Below are 11,278 nucleotides of genomic sequence, written 5' to 3' on the forward strand. Positions count from 1 at the left end.
CAGTGCTCTTTGCCAGCTTCAATGACATATGTACATGTTTTAGGGAAGCAGAAAATTAGTTATTGCTATTAGTACATTGTGATGCAAGGCTATTATTAGGACAACATAATATTAGTGGAAAATATGAGTGTTGCTTTATACTCTTGTGTTTTTGTATTATTTATTCCGAAAATATTTTCTAGATAAAATTACAGGGAAGACATTACTTAGCCACTTTCCAATCAGTTCAAATGCAACTGAAATGCTATCTGAAAAGATAGCAATGCATGTACCATATAAATAATCACTTGAATAACCCTATTTAAAGCAATAAGTATAATTAATAGTTTGGTGATCATTAGCGCAGAGATCTTTGTTTTTAAAAAGATGAGCTCAATGGGAGTCCTCATATGGGTAAAGTTATCCATATATGGGTAAAGTGTTTGTAAGATTAGGCCTATATTCCATACCGCAGTTTCTATTCTCTTCTGCACATCGTTTTTTCTCTTCCCCTTTTTTTCCTCCTACAGACTGCCAATGAGAGAGGTTCTGCTAAGCTGCAAGGGCAAGTATTACATTTTTTTCTTAAACTAAATTGAGTACTGCCTTGGTTACACTCTGACCACTAAAATGTACCCACAACTAAAGCTGGGAAAAGTGTTACAGCTGAATTTCAAGCAAAAAATGAAAATCTTTGGATTGACTGAAACATTTTGCAAATTTGTGTCAATTTCATTGAATTCTTCTTCTTCTACTTGATTAGCCACAAATGTTGAAGAACTTTTGTTTTTCATTGACCCCAGAGGAATATGTTTTTGGAACTGTCAGCAGCCTAGAAAACCAATTATTCTCACAGCTCTACCCACAACTTTAACTTCACTTTGACAAAGTTTTTCTATGGTCAAATAATATAACAGAATGTTTAGCTACATCATTTTTTCTTAATCTTAATTAGTTCAATGTGGGTGTGTTCCATCTCTGACTGATCTTTTCAACAGTATCCATTAACATATAATTCTGCTTAGTGATACTATACAGTCACTTTGGAATATATATTTAACTGTAATTTGTAAATCAGCTGCATAATTGAAACAGTTGCTTTTTAAATCGTTACTTATTTTTACTGTTTTTGTTAGCACCTAAAAGTAAGCTAGGCACTTTAGAGTAGGTATGCAAAGACATCATCCCTTTCCCAAAGAGCTTACAATAGAATTTTATGTGTGACACAAGTAATAGCAAGCAATAGGGGAGATGGGGTGAGGAATGACAAAGGTTAAAATATTATGATTACACGTTGACTCTGTTATGATTATGCACACATCAGGATAATTCCATTAAAGTTAATGAATTATTATGGTAAATTAAAATAGTTCTTGCAGACAACAGCACATTATGCCTGTGTGTGGATACGGAACATTGTGTATTTATCAGCCAGAACGTTTGGTGGGGTACACGGGGTTGACTTCATTGTCATTAGACGAGGTACACCTATTTCTAGTTCTAGTTACATGCATGTGAAAAGTCTTCTTTTCTTTTGCAGCTGTAAACTAGGATCAGAAGCTAAAACTGTAGAGTATTTTGAAGCCTGTTGCAATGCTGAGATGAAATCAATGCCTCAAGTGGATTTAAATGTTGTTGTTTTTTAAAAATGTTGTTTCCCTTTGTATTAACTGCACTGAATCAGTAGCACTCAGAGCTGTTTTTAGGAGATAATGTAGCCTATACCAGCACAGAGAACCCCTCGGACACAGAAATGAATGTGGCAAATTTATATACAGCATCAGCTGTACTTTTAACGTATGCCATAAAGCACATGGCACATTTTCTCTAGAAAACAAGCTATGTTTTGAAATTAAATAAAGTTGGACAGTGTGTGTATTGAAAAGTGTTTGTTGTGTTTTATTTTTCTGCATAAATCCAGTTCCAAATATTGGTAACTGTTGCTGACATTGGTGGCCACAGAATATTCCCACTAACAATACTTTTGTATTTTGGCAATAGTTAGTTACATTCTGTGAAATAGTCAAGGAAGTACATTTTTCCTCTTTATATATGTGCCCCTACCTACTGCAATCAATATTCGTAGTGATTGAGGGCTCTTCCTTCCTGTCATACAATATTTAACCAAATCAGCATCAGTTTCAGCCTGTAGACTGCAAGAAGAACAATCAGGGTTGAGATAGGTGCTGGTGCTTGAGTTGGGGGAGAATCACCACTCTCCAGAGTTAACTGTTCACTCTGCTGTTAACGTTGTGAGCTACACTTTCTTGAGCCTTCCCTGAATCTGGGTTCTGCATAATGTGTTTTCGGCACACAGTGCATGGAAGGGTAAGAGACCGAACAAAGTTTTCTCTTTGCCAACATTGGATACAACTGGACTTTACTCCTGCGTGTGATCTCTTGGTCCTCGAACTTGGAAATCACAGGGGTCTTCCCATATTGTGGGGCTAGGCGTCATGGGGGGCACCCACTGCAGGTGCTCTCGGGGAACTGGTGGAGCTCTGTTGCATGTCAGGGGTTCTGTTAAGATAATTTAGACTTCAATGGAAATTGATTAAGTTTCAGCATGTTTATTAAAAGAAATGTAATGTCGTGATCAAATAAAAAAAAAAGCCTTTATCAGAGCTAAGTAAAATGGAATTGGATTTTAATAGGCATTGAGGACACTTAGCACCTATTAGTATTGGACCTATCGTGGCTTTAAGTCACTGCCGAGTTGGGCTGCGTTTGAGTCAGGTGAAAGCCCCTATAGCCTCTTATCAGGTCTCCAAGAAATTTAGCACCCCATCCTGAAACCTTTTTCACCAACTGATCTGTAATATTTTGAACTAAAGTCTAAGCGTCAGGAAATTTGGAGCAAAAAAAGGCAGTAGTTAGGTAAAAGCTTTCACCGATATTAAACAATGCATATTGTCTTAGTCACAAGGGGTGCCACAGTTCAGGGCAACCGCACCTGTATTCCCCTTCTACGGTCTAGCAAAGACACCCACTTATCGAAGCCCATCTCCTCAGCTATCACCTCTCTTGAGCAGAGACATGTCTCTCCCTCCTGATGAGGATTTTTCCAGGCTGCACGGTTCCCTGCATTAACTGAGTTCCCCAGCAAGTCAGGCTGCCTAAGCAGGCCGCCTTTGCTCTCTCTCCCAGGGACTATAGACAGCACACTTGCCCACAGTTAGAAGTTACCTTTCATACAGCCTTTCTAAGCAAGTACATTATGTTAAGGTGGAAGCATTACAGAGAAAACATTCAACACAGTAGAAACCTACATGCATGCTAATAAGTTTATCAGACATCACCCTAATTCCAACCAGTCCTTCAGACCTCTCACAGGGGTTTTTCTGTGGTTACAAGTTCTTCACAGTCTTTGCTCACAACAAAAACTCCCATGAATCTGTGAGGCACTCCTTTATACAGTTTGGCCTTTGATCATGGGACCTCGGACACAGATAATCAGCGGACAATGACTTGCTCCTCAGGGCTTAGCTTCAAAAGGTTGGGTCCAGAGGTAGTAATTTGCATTCCCCCCCCCCCCCCAAGTATTTCCTAGGAAACTCTCTTAACAGAGGCCTTGTCTACACTAGAAAAATAAGTCAATCTATGTTAGGTAATCATGGTGTGGCTAATGTCCACTCTACCCTCCTTGGGTTGGAGGAGTGCATCCTCATCTGGTGTGATTCCATTGACCTATGAGGGGCAGTGTGGGCAGCTGAGAGCCTGGTCTCTCAGTTCCTTGCTGGGAGACCCGCCCCGCCTACTTTCCCTTCCCTGCTGGGAGCCAGCCCTGGGCTTCTCCCTTCCCTGTTCTCTGCCGGCAGCTGGGGGAAGCTGCACAGGGCTTCCCCCCTACCTATTCCCAGCCAGGAGTGGAGGGAGACCAGCCATCTGGGTTTCTTGTCCTGCTCCCAGCTGGGAGTGGAGACTAGCTACTCAGTTCTCGAGGGGCTTTCTTGTCAATTTCACAGCCCCAGCTATTACACTGAACTCATTTCTCAAGAGACTAATGGTAACAGGAATTAAGTGCATCCCTCTTGCGACGAGCACAGCCACCAAATAGGTGGCAAAAATGACTGAGAAGAGCACAACAGTGAGTTCAGGAGACTGTTTCAGAAATAGGTATAGGAATGAATAAACTCACAAAAAAAAGCAAGAAATAGAAAAATAAGTGGGTATAATAGGCCAAGCTTCTTCAAAGAATTCTTATGGTTTTTTTCATTCAGACACTGAAAAAGGATTAGCTCATACAGATTTTAATATTTGTTTTTAAAATAATGCTCATCGTTAACTTCAGTGTGAAAGATCTATGCTCCGTTTCTAAGAACAATGGTCTTTGTGACTTTTGAATTTCTGGACTTTTAGTGAAACTTCTTTCCCATTCTCGTCAGGCTTCACTTTTCTTACGAGATTCTTCAGACAATGATTTCTTTTTTATGCTTGGATTTTATCTTTGTAAAGCCTGAATCCTTCTTGGCTGCTCTGCATATTTAGCATAGATTATTATTCTACCAGTATGTTTTAAACTTTAAATAATGAATCTTTGTGGATTGAAGCCCATAAATAGAGGAAATACAAAAAAGATAAAGAGCTATTGGAGGCACAGTAAGTTACAAGAGACAAATTTCTTCATCGTCCCCTTGTTTTCTGAGTTTCTTTATCCTTGTATATTAAAAAGAACCCTCAGTTTTTACAGCTGTAGAAATGGCTTCTTTCAAAAATGAAAAGGAAGAGTATATTGGCAATTACAGTCTAAATGAGCCTATCCCTATTAAAAGAATAGAAAAAATATTTATTTTAAGGAACTATTATGAAGAGCAAGTGTCACCAGAAGAAACTTGATTGCTTTTTCAATAGACCTATAAAACTCATGGGTGGAGGGTATAACTTATTTGGTCCAAGTTTTGTGGTCTTTCCACAGTGTTTATTCTGTCTTTACTTAGGTAAATGCCCATTGATCCTACTGAGTATCCCAGTGATTCTTTCTTTCACTCTCTGTCACAAACACACGGGAAATGCAATTTCTGCACGGCGCTGAGGCAACCACCCCTTGAACACACTTCTGCTGTGGTGTGGTTGCTTTGGGCCACACCACTGGCACAAACCAGCCTTAAAGGTAGCCTAAGTGGTCGGCTGGGGACTTTACAAGAATAAGGAAATCCTTTGGTGCTATAGAGCTGGATTATGTGTTTTGAAAGGTGCAGTTAGGGGTATGGTCAGAGTGTTCCTGCTGTGTTCCAGCATTTCCTGGCTGCTGCAGCAGATTGCGGTTATGGAGCTGAACCCTGCCCCAAGCTCCAGGAGAGAGCAAAGGTGGCATAAAGCCCCCCTGGGTGCCATTCGTAAGCCATGTGCCAACCACTGCACAGCTGGCCCTGAGGGGCTCAGCGCACAACACCTCATTAGTAGAAAGTTATTTGCAAAATGGAGGGGTCCAGAGAAAAGCCACAAAAATAAGTCGGAGAGTCTGGAGGAAATGAATGATCAGGAGAATAAGGAAAATGAAGTGACCAAATTAACCTGGAATAGTCATTCTGATCTGTTCATGAGTTACGCCAATTGTGTCACAGCTGCTTTGCAAATCTTCCAGTGGATGAGTTGATGAGTTTAAATGGTCACTGAACCAGTGCATTTTGAGTACATGTTGAAGAATGTCTGTAGAAGGCAAACTGCCCCTTAGTAAATGCTCATATTTGCACCAGAAGCATGATTTTGTGTGTGATGTTCTTTCGGGACATAGAAATCCCAATATGACTGCAGCACATTTTGTCTCCAAACTGACACATTTCCAGTACAAGTGGAAGAGCATACCAGGAACCATTGCTAGCATTGTATCAGTGAATATCATACTTGCTGGGGACACAGACATCCACATTCTGGTGAGTTACGCTCTGTGATCTGTGCATGGGATATAGAGGGAGATCATAGGGGCGAGATGTTCTCTATGGAATAGGCATGCACACAAACACTCGCCTCATCGCAATCATAGTGGGATATGAACTACAATAATTAGGGACAACATCTACAGAGAGCTCAACTCAAAATTCTTCCACCCTTTAGAAATCTATGATGTATTACGTGCAATGAGTCACCAGCCTAGTTTGTCCTCAAATGAACAGGACAGCGCTATCATGGGAGAATTTAAGCAGTCCATGAGCAAATGGGGGAGGGAGGGGAGGGACTCTACCTGATTAACTGAAAGATCTTAGGTAAGTCAGCAGTATGTAATGGCTAAGGTTCTGGGCCCCATAGACTTGGGTTCTATTCTTGGGTTGGATGCTGACTTGTGATGTTAGGCTGCTCCCTTCCCTTCTATTTTCCTTCTCACCCTTTGTCTGCCTTGCCTAATTGCGTTGTCAGTTCTTCAGGTCAGGGACTATCTCCCATTGTATGTCTGTATAGTGGCCAGCACAATGAGGAATTGATCTCATTTGGGACCTCTAGGTACAAATACATTTAACAATAATAATAGCCACTGGGTCATATCAGAACTTGGGCTAAGATCAGGTAGAAAATGAATAACTTCCTGAAAAATTAACCTCGCCAATGACGCTGATTAAGCACTGCTGACAGCTGCCTTGTGGAACCTTAGTGACCGTTCACGCACAGGAAGTCATGATTCCCAGGCAGCTTATGTGCCTGTGATAACGGGCCGAATTTTCAGAGCTCTTCCAATGTCTATTTTCAGCTCTGAAAATTCTCCCAAGTTAGAGAACATCAAAAAACGGAGCATTCACGTTCTGGGCTGTGTTTCCAAATGGCACCATCTGCAGCGTTTCCTTTGACAACTATAATTCTTTGCTTCCAATGTGCTGCTTTTGGAGTGTGAATTGTAGGCAGGAGTTAACCATGTTGTCACATTCTAGCTGTAATGCCATGATTTAATTCTAAAGGAGTCTGGATAGTGAGGCCTTAATTGTAGGTGACCAGCTGATTAGAAATGAGATTTTAAAATGGCGAGGATGATTATTAAAATATGTCAAACACTATTTTGAAGTAACATGCCATGAAAAATCCCATCAATATAATCATGCTTGAGTATGGTAATTTCAATGGTCACTCATGTACTTCTCTAAGGAGAATGCTCAATAATATAGCAAATACTTAAGTATCCACTAAATCTGCTCTGCATTTTTAATCTAAGAGTCCAAAGCCCATTGAAATCTTTCCATTGACTTCAGTGGGTTTGAATCAGGCTCAAATGTCAAGACATTTGTGCTTAATTATAAAGGAATAGAACTGGCTCCTGAATTTTAGCAAGAGTTTTCACTAGCTCAATCTCCAAGGGAAAAAAAACCTTTTTAAGGTATAATAAACACTTACTGTAAATGAGCATTTTGCCCTTGGGCTCTCAAGACATGAGAATGAGAGTTTGACAGCGTTTTATTTACAAAGAAAACAGTTGAAATCTCCATATTATGCTGAACCACAATACATGATGCTCATGAATTTCTCAGGGTTACTCATACAACAACCAAGGACAAAAAAATCAGCTTTTACTGATGTACCATACCATATCTTGTGTTGCACAACAAAGGTGCTTGGAAGCACTGATTAATGCTTTCATCTTTACACTTCTTTAAAAGACACTCCTTTTTTACATTTGCAAACCGGTTCACTTTCATCCCAAAAAGTCTTCACCTTTGAGCAACTCTGTCAAGTTTCAGCCTTGAGCACCTCTCAACAGTTGACTATATAGCTTAAAAAAACAGAGGTTTGTAATTGGAAATACAAACATGTCTTTTCATCTACCTGTGCTACCTGGAATCACTATAACATATGATAACTTTGGAAGCTTGCTTTTCTTCTCATGCTTATTCAGAGCAAAGTAGTAACTTTGCAAAATCTTCACAAAAAGATCAAAGACCTGATTCTCGCTAACATCTGTGTAAACGAGGAGTAATTTTACTGATGTGAGAGAATCAGGACCATTAGTTCTAGGAAGCAACTCACTGCAATTCCTGTGAACATATCTTTTCTGAGCTCCAGTACACAATGTATCCACAATGAATCATTGCATTTTAGCAACAGATTCTTAAAAACATTTCCAGATGTTAGCACTAGAAGAGCAAAGGTTTCATGTCTGAGATTTATATTCTGGAATATAGGAACACAATGCAGAGTGCTTGCACACTGCTGATTCTGGCCCATCTACTCTTCTCAGTGCAAAAAAGCATATGGAGAGAAAGAAACTAATAAAGAAGATTGACCTGAATCTTTTTTTCTTCATCCTAAGTCCCTAGCACTAGTGGACATGTGGAGAGAGTCCAGCATAAGCAATCCTGGCCAGCAGCCAATGGTATTCATAGATTCTAAGGCCAGAAGAGATCATTATGATCATCTAGTCTGACCTGCTGTATAACACAGACCATAGAACTTCCCCAAAATAATTTGTAGAGAAGCTCTTTTAGAAAAAAAAAATCCAATCTTGATTTAAACATTGTCAGTGATGGATAATCTACTATGATCCATGGTAAACTGTTCCATTACTTAATTACTGTCATTGTTAAAAAATTATGCCTTATTTCTAGTCTGAATTAGTCTAGCTTCAAGTTTGAGCCATTGGAGCATGCTATAACTTTCTCTGCTAGAGTGAAGAGCCTATTCTTAAGTATTTGTTCCCCCTAATCTGTAATCAAATCACCACTTAATCATCTGTTTGCTAATATAAATAGACTGAGCACCTTGAGTCAATCACTATAAGGCATGTTTTCTAATCCTTTAATAATTTTCATGGCTCTTCTCTGAAGCCTCTCCAATTAGTCAACATCCTGCCTGAATTATGGACACCAGAAATGGATTGCTGCAACGGTCACACCAGTGCCAAATACAGAAATAAAATAACCTCTCTACACCGAGATTCCCCTGTTTATGCATCCCAGGATCTCATAAGCTCTTTTAGCCAGTGTCACACTGGGAGTTCATGTTCAGTGATTATCCACCACAACTCCCAAATCTTTTTCAGAATCACTGTTTCACAGAATAGATCCCCCTGTCGTGTACATTTGGCCTACATTCTTCATTAACAGATGTATACGTTTATATTTAGCCATATTAAACTGCATATTGTTTACTTGAGCCCAGCTTACCAAGTGATCTAGATTGCTCTGAATCAGTGTACGCCTCATTAGTTAATTGTCCCCCAACTTCTGTGTCACCTGCAAACTTTATAAGTGAAGTTTTTATGTTCTCTTCAAGGTCATTAATAAAAATGTTAAATAGCTTAGGGCCAAGAACTGATCTCTGTGGGAACCCACTGGAAATACACCCATTCAATGTTGATTCCCTATTCATAATTACATTTTGAGACCTGTATTAGTTAGACAGCATTTAATCCATTTAATATGTGCCATTTTAATTTTATATACAATGCAAGTACAACTCATCTGTTCTTTCGAACAAACATCATTCTTTAAATTCACATTCAGTATTAGTGTTTTAGTTGTTTCGAACAAGATTGAAGAAGGAGCTTAATATTCTAGTGAAAATCAATGGTCTAGAGAACTGGATTATATAACAAGAGTCACAAAGCAGCATGAAACTTAAATTTGGTGCAATTTCCAATAATGCAGAGAACATATTGATTAGATGTGGAATAGCTGGCAATGAGCGTTGCAGAGATGTTAACAGGCAGAACAAATAGTATCTTGACTTGCATCATTTGTGCTGAAGATATTTTAATTTTGGAAGTTAGAATAAAAGATGGTTGGATCACATATTGCCCCCTTAAGAGTACTTATCTGTACTAATCCTTCTCATCTGCAGAAGAACACATTAAACAACCAACAATTTAAACAGATGGATATTTATCCTCTGAGGATGAATAGATATGTTTTGTTTCCAACAAACTCTTTTTTTATCTTGGGTAAACAATGCAGTTTATAGCAGCTCTGACTAATGGTTAACATACAAAGATTCTGCACTCCAGGGAAAGTGTTATTTGCAAATTTCTGTTCAGACTTCTTTTTGAATAACAACAGAAGATTCTTGCACTTATGCTAACCAGTTAGACATTTAAAGGATTTTAGATCACTGACATATAAAACCCAACATATAAACTCAAGAATGTGGCTCAAAAGACAGATTTTCATCTAGTATTGCATTGCAACAGAAATTTGGATGGATAAACAATTTGTCTCTAAAAGTAATTAGCCATTAGAAGTTATTCTACTGAAGACCTCAATAATTCAGGATGGAGTAGACCCAAAAGTGCCCTATTCTGGAGAAGTTACTGCAGGATACGAGGCTGTTGTCTTGGAAGAGATGATGACTGAAAGTTACATTCTTTTTCCAGAAAAGCTGTTTGTTACTGTGATGAGTTCTTTACCTCGGATCCTCCTGATCCTGTAGATTGTTGTCCTGATTTCTGGACTGTTTGTGGTAGACAGCCTTCTTACTCACCCAAATCAGAACATCCAAGGACAACTCCCTTGGAACTATCAGGTAGGTACTAAGAAAGTGTTCAAATTACATTATTACAGCACAGTGGAAAAGTAACTAGAAGAAAAGCTACTGACTGAATTTTAGAATGTATCATTTAAAAGGTGTAGAATCTACATAAACACTGGAAAAGTTGGTGATTCACAAACTTACTAAAAGCAGAATCTAGAGCACTATTACTTCTTTTTCTCTAGGTAAATTTCCTTGGACATAATTAAATAAATGTCCGTTTGGATTCATCTTTTAGCCTAGCCTACTCATATCCAAACTTTTTCTAGAGCTAAAGTGAGAGGGCCTCATATGCTGCAAATTGGATACACCATCAAGTTCAATACAGTTACACTGATTAAAACTAGCTTAGGATCTACTCCCAGGTCTTGAGGGCCATAAAGCTAGCTTAACTAACTGATTGAGGATTCCCTCAGTGTGCCGGCCCTACCCCTGTGTATAAATCCAGTGCAGGAACACTGTGGCATGCTTCTTTCCAAAACCTAAGACCAAGCTAACTATTTCAATGACCATTTTTAAATTAGCTGTTCTTTTGCAACATTGCCAAGATATACATTTCAGTATTATGTTGTCTCAGGAGCTCAGAAACTCCTCAGGACTGTATGTTCTTTATAGAGTCAGACCTATTGTCAGTGCTGAATAAATAATGGATGATAATAATAGGGACTGAACAAATAGCATCAACAGTATAAAGTAAATTTGATTTACAAAAGTGTTCTTAATAATCTAGAGTTTTAGTTTTAACGTAATTAAATACATTTGTTTATTGTTTACTTATTGTGCACCATTGCCTGTTGCCTCATCCAGTCAGTATTTCATTGTAGTTGGCTCCTCACAAACATGTATGAACAAGAAT

General features: G+C 38.9%; 1 protein-coding gene across 6 annotated transcripts in view; it reads left to right on the top strand.

The window, feature by feature from the left end:
- The window catches only part of MLIP (muscular LMNA interacting protein), a 141,523-nt gene extending 139,659 nt beyond the window's left edge, over positions 1 to 1,864 (top strand). For all 6 annotated transcript variants that reach the window (XM_067565471.1, XM_067565473.1, XM_067565474.1 and 3 more), the window contains 2 exons: positions 510 to 544; positions 1,520 to 1,864. The gene's annotated coding sequence lies outside the window, so the exon portion shown is untranslated. The remainder of the gene's footprint in view (positions 1 to 509; positions 545 to 1,519) is intronic.
- The last annotated feature ends 9,414 nt before the right edge of the window (positions 1,865 to 11,278 follow it).

Source organism: Emydura macquarii, unplaced genomic scaffold, assembly GCF_026122565.2.
Source record: "Emydura macquarii macquarii isolate MOO-44397 ecotype Brisbane River unplaced genomic scaffold, CSIRO-AGI_Emac_v2 contig_2680, whole genome shotgun sequence".
Taxonomy (NCBI): domain Eukaryota; kingdom Metazoa; phylum Chordata; order Testudines; family Chelidae; genus Emydura; species Emydura macquarii.